Raw genomic sequence first — 13836 nt, 5'->3', positions numbered from 1 at the left:
ACTTGACCCAAAAAAACATCTGGGTCAGACGGTTTAGACCCTTTATTCTTTAAGGTTGCAGCCCCGATCATCATCGCCAAGCCAGTCTCTCCTTTCTAGGGAGGTTCCCATTGCTTGGAAGGTAGCCACGGTGCGCCCTTTATTTAATGGGAGAGATCAAGCTGACACTAACTGTTATAGGCCTATTCTTATTTTGCCCTGTCTATCAAAAGTGTTGGAAAAAACTTGTCAATAATCAACTGACTGGCTTTCTTTGATGTCTATAGTATTCTTTCTGGTATGCAATCTGGTTTACGGTCAGGTTATGGATGTGTCACTGCAGCCTTAAAAAGGTCCTAAATGATGTCACCATTGACCTTGATTCTAAGCAATGTTGTGCTGCTATTTTTATTGACTAGGCCAAAGCTTGTGATACGGTAGATCATTCCATTCTCGTGGGCCGGCTTAGGAGTATTGGTGTCTCTGAGGGGTCTTTGGCCTGATTTGCTAACTACTTCTCTCAAAGAGTGCAGTGTATAGTGTCAGAACATCTGCTGTCTCAGCCACTGCCTGTCACCAAGTGAGTACACCAAGGCTCGATGCTAGGCCCCACGCTCTTCTCAATTTACATCAACAACATAGCTCAGGCAGTAGGAAGCTCTCTCATCCATTTATATGCAGATGATACAGTCTTATACACAGCTGGCCCCTCAATGGATTTTGTGTTAAACACTCTTCAACAAAGCTTTCTTAGTCTCCAACAAGCTTTCTCTGCTCTTACCCTTGCTCTGAACACCTCCAAAACAAACGTAATGTGGTTTGGTAAGAAGAATGCCCCTCTCCCCACCGGTTTGTTTACTACCTCTGAGGGTTTAGAGCTTGAGGTAGTCACCTCATACAAGTACTTGGGAGTATAGCTAGATGGTACACTGTCATTCTCTCAGCACATATCAAAGCTGCAGGCTAAGGTTAAATCTAGACTTGGCTTCCTCTATCGTAATCGCTCCTCTTACAGCCCAGCTGCAAAACTAACTAAGATGCCAAGCAAGAAAACACTCAAACTGTACAGTTTTATCTCCATCTCTTCATTCAAAGACTCATTCATGGACACTCTTACTGACAGATGTGTTGCTGCTTCACGTGATGTATTGTTGTCTCTACCTTATGGCCCTTTGTACTCTTGTCTGTGCCCAATAATGTTTGTACCATGTTTTGTGCTGCTACCATGTTATGCTGCTGCCATGTTGTGTTGCTACCATGCTTTGTTGTCATGCATTGCTGCCATGCTGTTGTTGTCTTAGGTCTCTCTTTATGTAGTGTTGTGGTGTTTATCATGTCGTGATGTGTGTTTTGTCCTATATTTTTATTTTGTTTTAAATTTTTAATCCCAGCCCCGTACCTGCAGGAGGCCTTTTGCCTTTTGGTAGGCCGTCATTGTACTTGCCTAGTTAAGGTTAAATAAAATAAAAAAATAATGAAATTAATCAACCAATCAATGTATATGCAAAAACAAACAATTCTGAAAATCACCTGCAATAGAGCATGCTGGGAAATATGATATCTACATAGAAGATAGATAGATAGATCTACATAGAACCCTTCTTGCCATCTGAAGAATCCTTCTTGCCATCTGAAGAATCATCAAAAAACCCTTTGTTTCAAAAGGTTTTCTGATTAAAAAAAACTATCCCTCTGCAAAGAACCCTACTGGAACCCTTTTTAATAAGAGTGTACACAGGCTTGAGAAGTACCAGCAGGGCCGTGTAGTCTCTAACATCAATGGGAGGCCTGTGGGGTTACTGATCCCTTAGCATCTAAGAGTGGATAGCAGAGTAAAGCAAAAAGCATTGTCAATCCGGCGTTTGCATTGACTGTATAGCATTTACTGCGATGCGTCCTCTGCAGAAGTCAGGGGATTCATACTTCTTGCACTTTGAGGAGCAGAGCTGTTGTGAAGGAAGTAGTCAGCGAAGGGAGATTGTGTTTATACAGGACGTTTGCCTGACCTACCGTCAACCAATCATGTCAATGTGGAGCTATAATGGAGCCCTCTGCATTGTTAAAACATTTGGGAGACACACGGCATTGCCATACGGAGCTTGATTTGGCATCCGCAATTGTGCCACACCCTCCGTACTGAGCCTCCGATCCACATCAAGCATCAATCGGCTTTAAAGAGACTGGCACATATCCTCACATAGTCAGTCGCGCAGGCAGAGAAGTACACACACATAAACACGTCGACAAACAAGTACACACATGCATGCAAGAACGCACGCATGCACTCACAGACACACAGAGTTACCAACATACCCACACGCTTGCCGATACCTCCATGAACACATTCTCTGTACTACAGCAGCCTCTTGATACTGCTCTATGGTGACATTTGTCTTCAGAAGGACTCACCTCCCTAATGAACATGCATAATACCAGGCTTCTGAAAGAGGACGTGTGTTGTAAACAAATCAAATTTATTTATATAGCCCTTCGTACATCAGCTGATATCTCAAAACCTACTGACATGTTGTTTTTGGAATCACAGAGAATCAAATGTGATAAATGCAAGAAAGAAAGAAGTAAAGACGAAACCGGAAAGTCCTGTTTGAGGAGGGGAAAAAATAAAGCCCTCCCCTCTGTCTCTCATTCTTTCTATCGCTCTGTCTCTATGCAGCTGTCTAAAGCAGCCAAGCCAATTGCAGGTCTCAAGTTCCAGTGGTGTAAAGTACTTTAGTAAAAAATACTTTAAAGTAGTACTTAAGTTGTTTTTGAGGGTATCTGTACATGACTAGACTAATAATATTTACTTTTACTTGTCTTCAGGAATGTAGTGAAGTATGTACTTTTTACTCCATACATTTGAATGCTTAGCAGGAAAGGAAAATGGTCTAACTCACACATCCCTGGTCATCCCTACTGCCTCTAATCTCTCTACTCTCTAAACACATGCTGCATTTGTAAATGATGTCTGAGAGTTGGAGCGTGCCCCTGGTTATTAGTAAATAAATCAAATCTAGAAAATATGGCCGTCTGCTTTGCTTAATATAAGGAATTTGAAATTATTTAAACTTGTACTTTCACTTTTGATACTTAATACATTTTAGCAGTTATATTTACTTTTGATACTTAAGTATATTTAAAACCAAATACTTTTAGACTAACTCAAATAGTTTTTTACTGGGTGACTTTCACTTGAATCATTTTCTAGGTATCTTTACATTTATTCCAGTATGACAATTGGGTACTTTTCCCAAGTTTCTCAAGTTCCTAAAGACAAGTCTCTCACAGTGCAGCCAAGCCACTTAGAAACGTAGTGCCTAAGAACAGAACAGGAGAAGTACCCCATAGCTCCCATAGGAATAGGCTAAACACGTACAACACATGGTTAGGAAGGGACTATGTCCTGAGATTGTGGGTCGTAGACATTATGCAGGTACTATTCATCTGCAGTGGTTCTACACCATAGCGCTGTGCACCATGATGTGAAGTTGCATAGAAAGCTCTGATGAGAAATTATACCTTTTTGAAAGCTAAAGAAGGCCCATTGGGTTCTGTCAGTGCATGCAGTAACCAACTCAACAGGCAACTACCAACTTGCTGCTGGTAGAACAAGTGTCCGGCAGCTCAAATCACCCTGTATCATTGGTGCAGCGGAGAGAACCGTTTTTCAGGTGCACATTGAAGGGCTCTCTGTGGAATATTTCATACATCAATATCAGATCAATTTCTATAAAATCTTTGCAACTGAAAATGCCTGCCTCAGGAACTTCAGCTTGCAACCAACATAGTATAGCCTACATGCACAAAAGATGTGAGTAGACCTCCTTGTGCATGAACATGAACACTTTGGGATATGCAACCATGGCAGATCATTAATGGATATTAAACCAAGAGGAAACTTTACAGCATGATAAGGGCCAGTGCGGAAAGTTTTCACTGATGGGAGGGTGACCTTTGAACTAAAGGCAAACTCCATGTCCACACACCCCTGGCAGTATGGACAAGGGCCCCAAGGCAGCAACCAAAGATAATGATTATGTAACCCTCAACTACCAGTGCAGTCAGTTTGTGTCCAGGCTAGAATGTAAAACAATTTCCAGTAAAATGTACAGTGCATTACTGGTAGCAATTTGCCAATAAGTTATTGTAATTTATTTTACACTACAGCTATTTTATTTCATTTTATGGTAATCCATTTTACAGTACCAACATGTTTACTGCATTCTAATTTACAGTATATTACTGGAATTATCCATGCCGTGACATATTACCCAGTGTTCTTTGCAAGTTTTAATTTTTACATTTACATTGTGGTAATTTAGCAGGCACTCTTGCCCTTAGCAACTTACAGTCACTGCATTCAATGAAGGTCGATAAAAATAACGCTTATCACAGTCATAACAATTAAAACATGTCTATAACCGTTACTTAAAATGTTGTTATAGTTAAGGATCCATTGGTGAAAATAATTGTATACTGAACAAAAATATGAATGCAACATGCAACAATTTCAAAGAGTTTACACAGTTACAGTTCAAATGAGGAAATTGGTCAATTGGTAAATTCATTAGGCTCTAATCTACGGATGACTGGGAATACAGATATGCATCTATTGATCACAGATACCTTCAAATAAATGGGCCTCGGGATCTCGACATGGTGTTTATGTGCATTCAAATTGCCATTGATAAAAATGCAATTGTGTTCGTTGTCTTTAGTTTCTGCCTGCCCATATCATAACCCCGCCACTATTGGGACAATCTGTTCCCAACGTTGACATCAGCAAACCACCTGCCCACGATGGTGCCGGAGGAGATGGCTGCCGTTTTACAGGCTCCTAACCAGCTGTGCTATTTTGTGTGTTTTTTTCACATTGTTTGTAACTTATTTTGTACATAATGTTGTGGCTACTGTCTCTTATGACCGAAAAAATAGTTTCTTTATATCAGAACAGCGGTTACTCACCTCGAACTGGACAAAGATTTTTTCTTTAATGAGTCCGACGCGAAGGATATACTGCTTCTCCAAGACCAGGCCCAAATCCCAATTATTCGTGTAAAGAAAATACGGAAATTCAAGGGGCGGAGATTGGGGTGCCTTGTGACAATTTGTCGGCGAGTGGGTAACCCACCTCTACCATCCGTTCTATTGGCCAACGTGCAATTACTGGAGAATAAAGTGGATGATCTCCGTTCGAGACTATCCTAGTAATGGGACATTAAAAACTGTAATATCTTATGTTCCACTGATTTGTGGCTGAATGACGACACAGATAACCCAGCCAACTGTTTATTTTCTGTGCATCGGCAGAACAGAACCGCTACGTCTGGTAAGACGAAGGGTGGGGTGTGTGTCTATTTGTCAATAACAGCTGGTGCGCGATGTCGAATACTAAGGAAGTCTCAAGGTATTGCTTGCCTGAGTACCTCATGATAAGCTGTAGACCACACTATCTACCAAAATACTGTATTACACTGTATTTCATTGCTCTGGCATCAAGTTTTTATTTATTTATTTATTTCACCTTTATTTAACCAGGTAGGCAAGTCGAGAACAAGTTCTCATTTACAATTGCGACCTGGCCAAGATAAAGTAAAGCAGTTTGACTCATACAACAACACAGAGTTACACATGGAGTAAAACAAACATACAGTCAATAATACAGTAGAAAATAAGTCTATATACAATGTGAGCAAATGAGGTGAGATAAGGGAGGTAAAGGCAAAAAAAGGCCAAGGTGGCAAAGTAAATACAATATAGCAAATAAAACACTGGAGTGGTAGATTTGCAGTGGAAGAATGTGCAAAGTAGAGATAGAAATAATGGGGTGCAAAGGAGCAAAATAAATAAATACAGTAGGGGAAGAGGTAGTTGTTTGGGCTAAATTATAGATGGGCTATGTACAGGTGCAGTAATCTGTGAGCTGCTCTGACAGCTGGTGCTTAAAGCTAGTGAGGGAGATAAGTGTTTCAAGTTTCAGAGATGTTTGTAGCTCGTTCCAGTCATTGGCAGCAGAGAACTGGAAGGAGAGGCGGCCAAAGGAAGAATTGGTTTTGGGGGTGACCAGAGAGATATACCTGCTGGAGCGGATATACAGGTGGATGCTGCTATGGTGACCAGCGAGCTGGATAAGGGGGGACTTTACCTAGCAGGATCTTGTAGATGACCTGAAGCCAGTGGGTTTGGCGACGAGTATGAAGCGAGGGCCAACCAACGAGAGCGTACAGGTCGCAGTCGTGGGTAGTATATGGGGCTTTGGTGACAAAGTGGATGGCACTGTGATAGACTGCATCCAATTTATTGAGTAGGGTATTGGAGGCTATTTTGTAAATGACATCGCTGAAGTCGAGGATCGGTAGGATGGTCAGTTTTACGAGGGTATGTTTGGCAGCATGAGTGAAGGATGCTTTGTTGCGAAATAGGAAGCCAATTCTATATTTAACTTTGGATTGGAGATGTTTGATGTGAGTCTGGAAGGAGAGTTTACAGTCTAATCAAACACCTAGGTATTTGTAGTTGTCCACATATTCTAAGTCAGAACCGCCAAGAGTAGTGATGCTGGACGGGCGGGCAGGTGCAGGCAGCGATCGGTTGAAGAGCATGCATTTAGTTTTACTTGTATTTAAGATCAGTTGGAGGCCACGGAAGGAGAGTTGTATGGCATTGAAGCTTGTCTGGAGGGTTGTTAACACAGTGTCCAAAGAAGGGCCAGAAGTATACAGAATGGTGTCGTCTGCGTAGAGGTGGATCAGAGACTCACCAGCAGCAAGAGCGACATCATTGATGTCTACAGAGAAGAGAGTCAGCCCAAGAATTGAACCCTGTGGCGCCCCCATAGAGACTTCCAGAGGCCCGGACAACAGGCCCTCCGATTTGACACACTGAACTCTATCAGAGAAGTAGTTGGTGAACCAGGCGAGGCAATCATTTGAGAAACCAAGGCTATTGAGTCTGCCGATGAAGATGTGGTGATTGACAGAGTTGAAAGCCTTGGCCAGGTCAATGAATATGGCTGCATAGTATTGTTTCTTTTCGATGGCGGTTGAGATATCGTTTAGGACCTTGAGCGTGGCTGAGGTGCACCCATGACCAGCTCTGAAACTAGATTGCATAGCGGAGAAGGTGCGGTGGGATTCGAAATGGTCGGTAATCTGTTTGTTGACTTGGCTGTCGAAGACCTTAGAAAGGCAGGGTAGGATAGATATAGGTCTGTAGCAGTATGGGTCAAGAGTGCCACCCCTTTGAAGAGGGAGATGACCACAGCTGCTTTCCAATCTTTGGGAATCTCAGACGACACGAAAGAGGTTGAACAGGCTAGTAATAGGGGTTGCAGCAATTTCGGCAGATAATTTTAGAAAGAAAGGGTCCAGATTGTCTAGCCCGGCAGGGGTCCAGATTTTGCAGCTCTTTCAGAACATCAGCTGACTAGATTTGGGAGAAGGAGAAATGGGGAAGTTACAGTGAATATCTCAGTATTGTATTAGCACTAACCAGATATAGTCAGATATACTGTATATCATAAGATATCTGGTGGTACTGAACAAAAATATAAACGCAACATGTAAAGGGTTGGTTCCATGTTTCATGGTCCCACGTTCCATATGCACAAAAAGCTTATTTCACTCAAATATTGTGCACAAATTTGTTTACATCGTGAGCATTTCTCCTGTGTCAAGATAATCCATCTACCTGACAGGTGTGGCATATCAAGAAGCTAATTAAACAGCATGATCATTACACAAGTGCACCTTGTGCTGGGGACAATAAAAGGCCACTTTAAAATGTGCAGTTTTATCTCAAGTTTTGAGAGAGTGTACAATTGGAATGTTGACTATAGGAATGTCCACCAGAGTTGTTGCCCGACAGTTTTATGTTAATTTCTCTACCATAAGCCGCCTCCAGTATCGTTTTCGAGAATTAGGCAGTACGTCCAACCGGCATCACAACCGCAGACCATGTGTATGGTGTCGTGTGGGTGATCAGTTTGTTAATGTCATGTTGTGAACAGATTGCCCCATGGTGGGGTTAAGCTACGGACAATGAACAAAATTGCATTTTATCGATGGCAATTTGAATGCACAGAGATGTGATCCTGAGGCCCATTGTCGTGCCATTCATCCGCCACCATCGTCTCATGTTTCAGCATGATAATGCACGATATCATGTCACAAGGATCTGTACACAATTCCTGGAAGATGAAAATGTCCCAGTTCTTTAATGGCCTGCTTTATTCACCATACATGTCACCCATTGAGCATATAAGGATCGAAGTGTACGACAGCGTGTTCCAGTTCACGCCAGTATCCAGTAACTTTGCACAGCCATTGAAGAGGAGTGGGACAACATTCCACAGGCCACAATCAACAGCCTGATCAACATTATGCAAAGGAGATGTGGTGTCATACTGCGTGAGGCAAATGGTGGTCACACCAGATACTGACTGGTTTTCTGATCCACGCCCCTGCTTTCTTTAAAAGGTATTGCTAAACAACAGATGCAATATCTGTATTCCCAGTAATATGATATATCCATAGATAAGGCCTAACAGATTTAATAAAATTGACTGATTTCCTTATATGAACTGTAACAGTAAAATCTTTGAAATTGTTGCATTTATTTTTCAGTATATGTTTATTCAGTATAAATGTTATTATTAAGTAACTACTGCCACATATCACTTCAATTGGTACAGCACTCTCACTAAAGGATGCAACAAATATAACCACTTACAAAGCCTTAAAATATGTTAATTATGTTAATGATCAGCGATTCTTTCTCTTCCCACAATATTTCTCCACAATAAACCATCATTTACAGTTTGCTGCAGTAAATATATAGCAAAACAGCAATACAGTACTTTGCTGTTGAATTGTAATTAAAATAAAATCAGCAATTTCTAATAGTGAATATTTAACTATATACACTATATATATCAGCATACCAACTGATATTTTGTGTTTTATATCACCTGCAATTTAGACCCTAACAAAAGCATCTAAACTGACAGTGACTACTGGGCAGAACAGATCAAAGGGACATGGCTAGCAACTCAAATATTAAAGGTTCTCTGGTCAGAGGGTGTGCTCGCCACCACCCGCCCCGAGATGCAAGCAAGGCAGGGCCCCGCCCCCGGGGGGGCCCTGCCGTGATTTTCCAAGGGCAGTACCAAGTCCCGCCCGACACCCAGCTGAGCGTGGAATCGAGCGTACCCATAACTACCCGGACCAGCATACAGCGTGAAGCCAAACCACAAAACATAAATAACAAAAAGCAAAACATACAATAATCCTACGCCCACCCCCACACCTGATTGGAGGAACTCAAACATTTACACTGTACATTTGTGTATATAACTATTTCAACGCTCATCAATTCTACCCTTCAGACAGCTACAGATCAACCCAAATTTCCCAATAAATCATCATTGTAACATTTCTCCAAGCAATACATCTCTCCATTCTCCCATGGCGTCACACTCGGGACTTGAACCTCCCCATCTGCAACATTTCTGCCAAAATTGCCCTGAAAATAAACATTTTACCCAAGGCAGCAATGATATTTCCTATTGACTGACTGTGGTCCTTCAAATCGCCTAACAATAGAGTTTCCAGGTCCAACCGCACCCTGATATTATGGCATAACAACCATTCCTGGACCTGACTCCAAAAACAAGCTACCGACGGACAGTACCAAAAGAGATGCTCTACAGATTCTACCTCATGGCACAGTGTGCAACTGTCTGACTGTTGAATTGTATATAATATCTTATATTGAAAAAAGCTAAATTGATGCATCAGTTGTTGTCTTGTATATCAGTTCATAAACCCGGTGCCATGGTATTGGGACATCGAAACTCTGTTCCCAACTATCTTGTATGTAGCATAGTGGCCAACCCTCTTGACCATAAGTGAAACAGAATTTTTACGATCTATATTAGCTATTTTAAACCATTTATGATGTTTAATTGGTGACAGACAAACAAATGAATTCCAACTCTGTATGGCTTCATTTAAAATAAGGTGACATTAAACAGGGTTCCATTGTCAATCCACCAGAAATTGATAGTTTTAATCTGTATAACAGCAAAGAGCCCCCTTTTAAACATCAGACATGCCTCTCTAAGAGTAGCTTTGAGAGAGAGAGGTGTTTAATGCCTTGATATTTAGTAGTTTTAGCTCTCCAAACTCAATAAGAAATAAAAACATTTTTTTGCTGATACTTTGATCTGTCTCCTATATAAACATAATTGTTAGGGAACCACTACCACATACCAGTTAAATTGGTACAGCATTCTCACTAACGGATGAAACAAATATAACTGCTTATTAGACACACCTCAAAATATGTTAATGAGTAAGAAACAACAATACCCCACACCCACTAGTGTTCAAAGGGGTTTTGGCACTCCAAAAATCCAGTATTGATATTGTATTCTGAATCACAGTAAATTACTGGCAGCAATTGGCCAGTAAGTTACTGTAGCGTTTCAGGACAAGGTTTGTAGAATTCCTGAAATACAGTATATTATCGTATTCTGTGGGGACACAGCATTCTCACTCACGGTTGCAACAAATATGGGCAGCAGGTAGCCTTGCTGTTGGACCTGAAAGGTCGCTTGTTTGAATCCCCGAGCCGGCAAGGTGGAAAAATCTCAACAACTGCTTCCTGGGCATCTATTAAGGCAACCCCCAACACTTCTCTGATTTAAAGGTTGGGTTAAATGGGGAGGATACATTTGGTTGAATGTATTCAATTGTGCAACTGTCTAGGTATCCCCTTTCCCCAAATATAGCTTATTTAAGGCACACCTTGAATTATGTCAGAGACTCCCTAAACTGAATAGAGTAGGTCACCGTAGAATGCACAATAACTTTCTGTAAACACTGTAGAATGCACAGTAAAATACAGTAAATGTGTTACACAGTATTAATTATGGTGCATTGTCAGAGACTCCCCTCCCACAATGCACCGTAATTAATACTGTAAAACACATTTATGGTATTTTACTGTGCATTCTACAGAAAGGTATTGTGCATTCTATGGTAATCTTTTGTATTCAGTTTATACAATATCATACTGTTGATTAATACAAGTTACTGATACAATTACAAAACGTCTAACAGTATATCCTTACCAAGCCTCACAGAGAATACTGTGACCCATGTGTAACAAATTCAGAAAAATAGTGGATGACTAAAAGAAGGCAACAAATGGGTTAAAATCTCAACTAGCCTGGCTGTGGAAAAACCCAGGCAGCATTCCTGTAGCTTGGGGGACTGGGACAGGTACAGCAGGATTTGGGTCAAGTTTCAGACTCACAGAGGAAGTGTGCAATTTGGCACTGAATGCCACCCTCAGAGTGGGGTCACAGCCAGGGCCTGCCATTATCAACAGCGACCCTGGAGCAATTGGGGTTAAGTACTGTACCTTGCTCAAAATTTTTCACCTTGTTGACATGGGGATTCGAACCCAATGCTCCAACCTCTAGGCTACATGCCGCTCCAACCTCTAGGCTACATGCCGCTCCAACCTCTAGGCTACATGCCGCTCCAACCTCTAGGCTACATGCCGCTCCAACCTCTAGGCTACATGCCGCTCCAACCTCTAGGCTACATGCCGCTCCAACCTCTAGGCTACATGCCGCTCCAACCTCTAGGCTACATGCCGCTCCAACCTCTAGGCTACATGCCGCTCCAACCTCTAGGCTACATGCCGCTCCAACCTCTAGGCTACATGCCGCTCCAACCTCTAGGCTACATTCCGCTCCAACCTCTAGGCTACATGCCGCTCCAACCTCTAGGCTACATGCCGCTCCAACCTCTAGGCTACATGCCGCTCCAACCTCACACCTCTAGGCTACATGCCGCTCCATCTAGGCTACATTCCGCTCCAACCTCTAGGCTACATGCCGCTCCAACCTCTAGGCTACATGCCGCTCCAACCTCTAGGCTACATGCCGCTCCAACCTCTAGGCTACATGCCGCTCCAACCTCTAGGCTACATGCCGCTCCAACCTCTAGGCTACATGCCGCTCCAACAACTGTACTCCCAGAAAAACATTTTAGCTCCATCACTGAATATGTCCTCAACACCGCCTCTCACCCCTATTTGACATATCAAGAAAAACTTGATATAAAAGTGTAGGCTAACTGGTGCAGGGGACAATAAAACATATATTTTTGTCTTAACTTAACACTTCTGCAATGAGAAAAATCTTGAACATTTTCTATAAGTTAAATGCATATCCTAAAATAGAACAACTCTCTCAAGCTCCAATTATTAGGGTAAGGCTCCACTAGGGCCAACATTTGTTACTTTGATTCAAGGAGTGTGCAGTGCAACATGTAGCCTAGTCTATGCGTGGGAAAAAATAACTTAACAATGTCTTGCATGTGCAACTTGGAGTATAAGACTGTCACAAAACTCTCATGTGCAGTTGTTTATTCATAGTAGTAACCGAGTACACGAGTTATGAACAGCCTTACATCACGAAAAGCATGTATCGATATCCATGTCCGATGCGCCAGCGTGCTCGATGTGAAATCAGATTATACAATAACAATGGCCCCAGATATCTTGTTGCAACAATATCCATTCATAGATTTTCTGTTATTTTGCTGAAACTATAAATATGAATGGAATAAATTCCCTCAAAAACATCAGTCGATGAACACAGGCAAATTCGAATCGTAACATTTCAATTCTATGTCAACACCATATAGACATAAAGTAATGCAATTCACATCAATATGTGCAGTAATAAAGCGCTCAAATGGATCTACCTTACAGTAGACAGCCCGATCTGAAGCCGCCATATCGTCAGAAATCTAGGTGCGTTGAGAAACTGTCCGTGCGAGATCGGGAGGAACGAGGAGAGAAAAATAGTCCCCTTCAACACGTCCTTGTTTGTCTCCTAAACAACGCTGTCGCTGTCAAAATTCCCCACCACACAGACCATAGAGCTCGACCCACCCGCCGGAACTGACGTCATAACTGACAGCTGAGGCAAAGAAGCACACACCCCTGACACACCTATCATTTCAACGAATAGAAAAAGTTCATTAAAAGATCTCAATTGTCGAACTCGCGTTCTCGCTCATCGTCTCCTTCTCAACATCCATTGGATGAGAAAGCCAGAGGTCCCGCCACTCTGTCCTTCTCCTCCAATAGATTTTGAGAAGGAGGAGGGGAGAGAGCACTCGAGAAGAATGATATTGAGATTCTCCCCATGTCTTTTCCTTGTTCAGGACGCCTCTTAACAATGAAATGACGTGAGGGTGCAAGGCAAGAACAGTCCGCATCATCCAACTCTGTCCACTCGTAGCTGTTTGCCAATGTAGTAGGAAAGAATGTCACAGAAGCATCAATAACACTAAATATGGGCATTATAAGAATGCTCCACTTTTATGCCCTCATATCTACATTTACTCAATGTTTATATACCTGTATTACCATGTTATAAACATAAACACACACAAACACACAGGTCGTTATTGTAAAATATAATGGGTTCTCAATGACTTACCTGTTGAATAGTGGCAAAATAAACACATTCCACTTCAAGTGCCCCTACTAGTTCCCTGAATCCCATGTCATGCCCCCCTCTGCCTCCACAGCTCACCACTGGCCCTAGAGAGTACACTCTTAAAATATGCTGGGTTATTTTTGACTCAGCCAGTTGGGTCACTTGAAAGCCTTGTTCACATTGGCAGTTTGAAGTGACTCAAATCCTATTTATTTGCATATCCGATTCGAATCTGTTCTTTCTCCTGCAGTCTGAACAGCCAAAAAACACCTGTACTATGACCACTAGTGTAGCCATGTTACCTTTGTAGGTGGTTTGAAGTCAGATACAAA

The 13836-nt window shown here is 42.0% G+C and overlaps 1 protein-coding gene across 3 annotated transcripts in view; it reads right to left on the bottom strand.

Moving 5' to 3' along the window:
- Positions 1-13590, bottom strand: part of LOC112218174 (peroxisome proliferator-activated receptor alpha) — a 57718-nt gene extending 44128 nt beyond the window's left edge. Inside the window, exon 1 of one of the 3 annotated variants that reach the window (XM_024378758.2) lies at positions 13505-13590. The gene's annotated coding sequence lies outside the window, so the exon portion shown is untranslated. Of the gene's footprint in view, positions 1-12761; positions 12948-13504 lie in introns of those variants that run through there. The other 2 variants (XM_024378757.2, XM_024378759.2) reach the window with 2 other exon arrangements.
- Between the last annotated feature and the right edge of the window lie 246 nt (positions 13591-13836).

The sequence above is a fragment of the Oncorhynchus tshawytscha genome, linkage group LG19 (genome assembly GCF_018296145.1).
Source record: "Oncorhynchus tshawytscha isolate Ot180627B linkage group LG19, Otsh_v2.0, whole genome shotgun sequence".
In the NCBI taxonomy this organism is placed as follows: Eukaryota; Metazoa; Chordata; class Actinopteri; order Salmoniformes; family Salmonidae; genus Oncorhynchus; species Oncorhynchus tshawytscha.
The sequence above is the reverse complement of the archived record's forward strand: the minus strand, read 5'-3'. Positions and strand labels throughout refer to the sequence as shown.